Here is a 7537-nt window from a genome sequence, read left to right as displayed (position 1 = left end):
GAATAATACATGTACATGTAACTATTTTAGTACCATTTATAAATCCATTTATGGTGCAAAATAATCAAGAAGAAAGAAAACAACAAATATAATATTACTAAATAAAAATACATTAAAAATAAAAATATTTCAGTATGTATATATACACAATGAACATAATTAATTTACTACATATTATACGAAAACTACCGTCCTAAGAAACTGTGTATTGATAACACATTAATATACAAGTACTAAGAATAATTAGATCTGATAATCATTTGGAAAAATTCATTTAATATTTTTGAAACATATCTGACAGAAACGTGGCGAAATTCTATCATAATAGTATTGGATTTCTTTACAAGATTGCAACATTGTAGTCGGGAAATATTGGTGCCTTGGTATATGGTAATAATTTTTTTCCAGATCAGAGTTAAAGATGCTCCATCGCTGACAAATGGTATTTTTTCACTATCAAAAACAGGAGCAGACGATTTAGTATTTTTCTTCAGTTACAAAGTTACTTACTTTACACCATTACCACCATTGAAAAGTTTGAGCTTCTAATTTTACTTCAAGTTAAAAATATGCAAAATAATTAATTGCATCCCGAAAAAAACCGTGGCACTATAACCTATATTGAATGAAGTACTGATTGCCCATGTACCAAAGGCAAAATAAATCATTTTAGATTTTTTTTTGTGATAATTAGACATATATATGCACGATTAAACACCAATTATTGTTCAACTGATGAATATCATTTATGCTCTGTCGGCGGTGGAACATCTTTAATCTATCTGTTAGATATCATTGTTTTTCTTACCTAGCCCCTCTCCCAAGCCGAGTAAAACTCTCGACATGATGAGAGCATTGATAGAATGTGCAAAGAAGGGAACAAGGAATGTGGAGAAAGACCAGAGAAGGACGGCCATGGTGAGGATGGTTTTTCCTCCATACTTCTTAGCCCCACTTCCACCAATTACCTGATAGAAAAACACAAAATGTTCAGTGCACCTAAAACATAATGTGAGATATAGAAACATTACAAACTAACTACAAGTCACCAGATATAATGGTATCCCATATAGATTTATATAGAGCAAAACACCATAAAAAATTAAAGTGCAGAGCTATATAGAGATACATATACATGCATTTATACATTTATACAATTATATAATTTACTTGAAACTAATATCTAACTACAGACCCGCAAAAAAAAATCAATAACCCATAAAATTATAATTAGAGAAATAATTCTTAAAAAACCAATTAAGTCCAAATAAACTAGAAATATCTAAGACATATGCCACATGTAAAGCTAATATATATACATATATCAAAGCAGGCAGATTGTGGTGTAATGGATATTGGCTACACAATATCGCTGTTTCAAGATCCCAAAACGACGTGAATAAAATACAATTTACCGTCAATTAGTCCCACCTTCCAGTGATTATGACGTCATCACTTGACATGAATTTTGTGACGTCACAATCATCGCAAAGTGGGACTAATCGACAGAAATTTGTACTTTGCCCATGTAACATTTTGGGATCTCGAATCTCCTATATTGACTTATACTAATTGACTATATGTGCCAGGTCTAATTTACTGGTAATAACTGAGAAATAATTATTGAATAAACAAGAGACCCCAGAGGGATCTTGGCGCCCACCAAAGAATGATCTATGTTTGACAATGGAAAGAGGGATCTTTTCCCTGCTTTTAAAACATTTTCAAACACACTACATCTAAAATTTGAGACAGATCGCTTCACTACTTTCTAAGAAATAGTGCTAACAAACTTCAACAATGAAATCTAAGATGGTGACCGGCTGGACCTCTTGTTGACTGATCACTATCAGTCCCAAAAGGCATTATGCACAACTAGGGTCCAAGGGGAACCTAGACATTGAATTTGAGAGAGATCCCTTCTTTATTTTCTGAGAAATAGCGGTAACTATCAAAATCCAAGATGGCGGCAGTTCAGCCATCTTGTTGACCAATTAGTTACCAAATGCAATATGCAGGACTAGGGCCCTAGGGGAACCTAGATATGAAATTTGAGACAGATCCCTTCAGTACCTTTTGAGAAATAGCGATAACAAACTTTGACTATCAAAATCCAAGATGGCTGCCATGCGGCCATCTTGTTGACCGATTGGTATCAAAACACAATATGCACAACTAGGGCCCTAGGGGAACCTACATATAAATTTGAGAATGATCCCTTCAGTACTTTCTGAGAAATAGCGAAAACAAACTTTAACTATCAAAATCCAAGATGGCTGCCTGGCGGCCATCTTGTTGACCGATCAGTCCCAAAATGCAATATGCACAACTAGGGCCCTAGGGGTCCTACAGATGAAATTTGAGAATGATCCCTTAGCACTTTCTGAGAAATAGCAATAACAAGAATTGTTAACGGAAGGACAGATGGACGGAAGGATGGACGACGGACCACGGACGAAAAGCGATTTGAATAAAAAAATCTACATATTGTTGTCTAACCCTGTTGCTGATATCATACATAATTATGGAAGCAAGCAAATTCATGGAATTTATTTCCCTGCTTTCGTTAATCAATGACCCATAACTTCGCTAAACAGGGTCCAATGAAAGTGCCGATCGAACTTAACTAAGGCCCCGAGATATATTTAACCATGTTACCAAGTTTCAAGAAAATATTTACAAGAATTATTGAACGGAAACAGACGAAAATGGCGTTTTTTGTTATTCAAAGGGCCATAACTCCCCCAGATAGGGTCTGATAAAAATGCCGAGAAAACTTATCCGAGCCCTTGGCACATTTGACCAGGTGTACATGACCAAGGTTCAAACTTAAGATTTGTGGCAGTTATTGCACGGAAACAAGCGTTACAGATAGACAGACGGACAGTCTCCCACAGACCCTAATTAATATCCTTCGTTTTGGTGAAAGCGGGGGATAAAAAGGATATATCACTAGAAATTACCATAATAAAATAACTAGTGACCATCATATCCTGGAGGCATAATTACACACACACATTATCATATATACATGTATAATTAAATCGCAAATTTAAAAAAAAAACATTTGGTGTGGATATTGACCAATATGATAAACACTACAACACTACATTTGTAGTACCAGGTACTCATTACATATATATTATATAAAAATTTAATCAATCAATTGGAACATTTTGATTAACAGGGTTCCCACTATTTTTTGGGACCAGAATTCAAGGCTTTTTCAAGGTTTTTTCAAAGACAATAATTGAAATTCAAGTCATGTTTTCACACTTTCCGATACCTTTCTCAAGTTGTGTGCATATTTTTTAAGAGTAATGCAACTTGAATGATGATGACTGGACCTATTCCAACATTAAACTACATTCATTATGAAAGTGAACAATAAATAAAATATATATCAATATTGGTTTGCTTGTGTAGCTTCCTACATGCCTTTCCTGTTAAGATTTTAACAAATAAGCTAGTTGCTGATTGGACACAGTTTAATAAATAAAAGATTACATCAAGTAATAAAATTCCAGGCTTATTCAAGGTATTTCAAAAATTTATCGTTGTTTCTCAAGGTTTTCCCTATCCTGATTTTTTATTTAAATTTCCCCCACTTTTTCCAGTTTTCAAGGTTACGTGGAAACCCTGAATTAAGCCTCTATATAATACACCCATTAACATATATACATGCACATGTATATATAGATTGTCATCTTATTTCTTATTGTTACATGGAATTACACTATCTAAAATATTTCATTTGACATGCGCAGCTTCCTGTTTGAAATAGTGTTCAATAAAAAACATAGATTGCTATTGATAGAACTATTAAGTTAAAAAATAAACAATTAATAAATATTTACCTGGCTACTCATATATCCCACAGCAAATGAGCTGAGAACCCATCCCTGACCATGGAGGTCCCATCGATATTCGTCTGTCATTGGTACAATAGCAATCGGCATTATCACTCGATCTGCCGAGTTGATGAAGTTGGCAAAGGAGCATAGTGCAATAGTTTGTGAGGTTTTACTCAGCATGTCTCTGGGCTCTCAGGTCCCAGAAAACTCAGGGTACAAATCAGAAAGGAAATTGCATGTCGTTCATTACATCATGAATGCCGTCTGGATAAAAATCTTACTGCTTCACAGAATTTCCTATAATTAAATCAATAAAATTAAATGAAATGTTGTTATCTTACAGCAAATTGTAATACTGATTAAACAACAATTTAATATTGAAGCAATGTGGGACTTCTCATACTAATTAAACAATGCATAACTTATATCCACAGGAAGCCTTCAACACTTATTATTATGATATAACATTTATATAATTATTATACTGCAAAATTAATGCATACGTAAAGTCATATTCAATATCTTCCAAAAGCCTCAAGATGAAATTCCTTAAATACATATGTTTTTCAGTATATATATGTACCTCAATCTTATTTATGGACAAAATTATTAAAACATCTTATCATAATGGCAATATCAAGTTATGAACACCCTTAAAACTGCAGTATATGCATTTGTTAAATATAGCATTAAGTGTGTTATGATGGGACAGTCATGCATAGATTAAGTATGGATGACACGTTAGAAATGTTTGAGGAATGAGTGATATCATAACATGTACTGGGTAGTCGCCTGTCCATACTGACACCGTGATATAGCACCCCTGGCTATAGCGTTCTAGCTGGCCATCAATTTGGAGAGTGTTTTGATAGGTCACCAAGTGATAATGGTTAAATCCTGGCAATCACAGGTCTCCATGATGACTTTAGTTATGTGTATATACTATTTATTATATATATTAGTTAGTAAGTTGCTGGTTAGTCACCTACATGACTCCACCTATTACTAGGCTTTGGCTCACTGACTATTGTCACTGTTCTGTTGGTGTACAAATATATATACAGTGGAACTCTGTTAATACGATCTCAAAGGGACCTAGATAAAACTTGGAGTTATCCGAGTGTTCGAATTAAGCGAGTTCTCAAGTCTACTGACGATATCTTTGCTTGGCATATAAACAAATTTAGATATGTGTACTAGTTCTGTGTCGTAAAACGATGTGAGCAAGAAAGATGTCATAATCATGATGGTAGTTGCAAAACTATTACAACAAAACCGAAATATATTTATCATATGCAGTCACAACAAATTTTTCACGCACATATTAATAACAGACATGTTACTTGAATAATTGTATAATCCCTCTGATTGTGTACGGCTTCAAGTTGTGATTGCATCTGTAACAAAGTACCAGGTGGCTAGAGATTAGTTTCGCTTGAGTGATCACACCGAGAGCACCTGTTTCACATCATTTTGCCTTATCAGTCAGGATAATGTTCATATGAGTAATGTGCTTTATAACTGATGATCGCTGATGATTGTTGATACAATATAGATCGCTGATGATTGTTGATACAATATAACTTAGCTTAATTGCTAAACATTTAACAATTTTCCCAATATTTTTGTAGTTGGAAACGGCTTTAGAAATGGCACTCTACGGCAGATTTATGTAAAAGAAATTGGCATTTTCGGCGATCTTGTTGTCCAAAAAATCTCATTTCGAGTTATACGAGCATTTGATGTATGATTTTCACCATTCAGACCAAACATTTACTTTGTATTATCCGAGTATTTCGAGTTTTCCTAATTCGAATTTTGCGAGTTTTTAAAGCAAAGAAAAAGAGGGAATTCGGCGGGGACTGGCAATGTACTTTGTATTAAGCCGGTTGTCGTATTATCCGAGTTTGTATCAACCAAGTTCCACTGTATACTTAATACTGTAGATCTGTTCTAATATCAACGTTTGCAGTCGGCCAGGATAAAACCCAATGCTATGGCATGGGCTATCTAGCTAGTTAGTCACTACTGACATGAACCAAAGGAAGAGTTTCCCTAGCTAGCACATACATATAATGAATTTTCTCTTATTATCACGATTAAGACTGAAAACGAGCACACTTATTACGAACACTGATATTAGTCTATACAACTATATCACACTTTAAAGTCTACTGTGTGACATGATGTGCTGTGACCGGAGATACTTAACCCGACGATAATACCCTCCATTGCTCTTGTACATGTACATATGTATGTACATGTGGTCTGGATTTGGTAAACAATATAGGCATTTATTAAGTTATATGAACCATACGTATTTGTGGTTCTATGCCTTAAACCTAATGCAAATTAGCATATTCAAGTATGTGCTTAGGGGAAAAAACAGATGTAACGTTCAACAGTTAATGACTTAAACTCAGCTTTTTACGTTAATCAAACAAATGCCTGAACTGCTGAAAGAGAAAAAACCGCAACAGTAACAATAATATCCTAGTATAAATTCCACGACATTCCGAAGAATTTAAATGATATAGGCCTAACGGATGATTGAGAATGAGTGGACCATGACACGATAACTTGTTCGTTATAATAACTGGTTATCTCAATATTTGGTTATAGGTGTGACCAGATGGACTAACTAAATGCTCTGTGTGTAAATATATAATGGTCTCCATTTTAAAATATTTGTCAACAAAATACGGTAACGCATGTCTTTGTCAAGTTATATTGGATCCAATTACCCCTACAACGAGATGAGTACACTGAAAAGTTACAGAAGAATGACGATATGTCAACTTACGTGGCATGGAAGCCGCCATAGTGAAGGTCGCTTAGGTCATTAGACATCTGTCAAAAATAACGTTTTTCTTTTAGCTTTACTCAGATATTAATTTATAAGATCTCAGCGTGAAACAATTTAACAATTGACTAGTCCTATATATGCAAAATCTTGACTTTCGTTTCCATAAGTATTGTTGTATTTGAGCTTATATTTTATTTTTAATGATATAAGAGAACTGTTTCGTTTATCCAGCGAAGGCTTGTGGAAACACATTATTGTTTTTCGTACCATTTTAAAATCTGGCTTATTAGGAATTTTAATAACGACTAATATGAATTTAAAAAAAACCTTGTTAAAGTACAGCTCATGTAATTAGTGAAGAAGGTTTTTTTTATAATTTACATTTTATTCAGTTTTTTCAATACATGTAATGTTCACAAAATAACTGATCAATGATCATCATACATACTTCATATATATTTACTCTTTCTCATGTGTGTAATCATACATGTACCCTTACACTCGTGCATAGCTTTTTCTCATGCTGTATAGATTAATATGAATTTAAGGCAAAGCCTCAGAAGAGCGCAGCTACATGTAAAAGATTATAACATCATAACTCTATATTGTCTATATTTTTCTACGAGATTAACAATAAAATATTTTACCGACATGTAAATACTATCGATAGTTAGAAAGAATTCAAAGCAATCCAAATGGAATAGTTCAATATACTTCAATCTTGTTTTTATCGGATGCAGAGAAAATTTGGCAACATGCCATGCTATCAAAAATACGCGCGAATCTGTGCCGTCATCTTTGGCGTCAGGTTTTGTGACGTCACTGCTGACGGTGCCGTGCGCTTGAGAACATACACAGTACATATTGGACAACTACA

The 7537-nt window shown here is 34.0% G+C and overlaps 1 long non-coding RNA gene across 1 annotated transcript; it reads right to left on the bottom strand.

Annotated features, from left to right (window-relative positions):
* Nucleotides 1–813: 813 nt before the first annotated feature.
* On the bottom strand, nucleotides 814–6724 carry LOC138326304 (uncharacterized). The gene is made up of 3 exons (XR_011208887.1): nucleotides 6658–6724; nucleotides 3858–4151; nucleotides 814–968 (listed from the first exon to the last, which is right to left on the bottom strand). It is a non-coding gene; the product is annotated as an uncharacterized lncRNA (long non-coding RNA).
* Nucleotides 6725–7537: the final 813 nt, after the last annotated feature.

This window comes from Argopecten irradians, chromosome 6, assembly GCF_041381155.1.
Source record: "Argopecten irradians isolate NY chromosome 6, Ai_NY, whole genome shotgun sequence".
NCBI classification, from domain to species: Eukaryota; Metazoa; Mollusca; class Bivalvia; order Pectinida; family Pectinidae; genus Argopecten; species Argopecten irradians.
The sequence above is the reverse complement of the archived record's forward strand: the minus strand, read 5'-3'. Positions and strand labels throughout refer to the sequence as shown.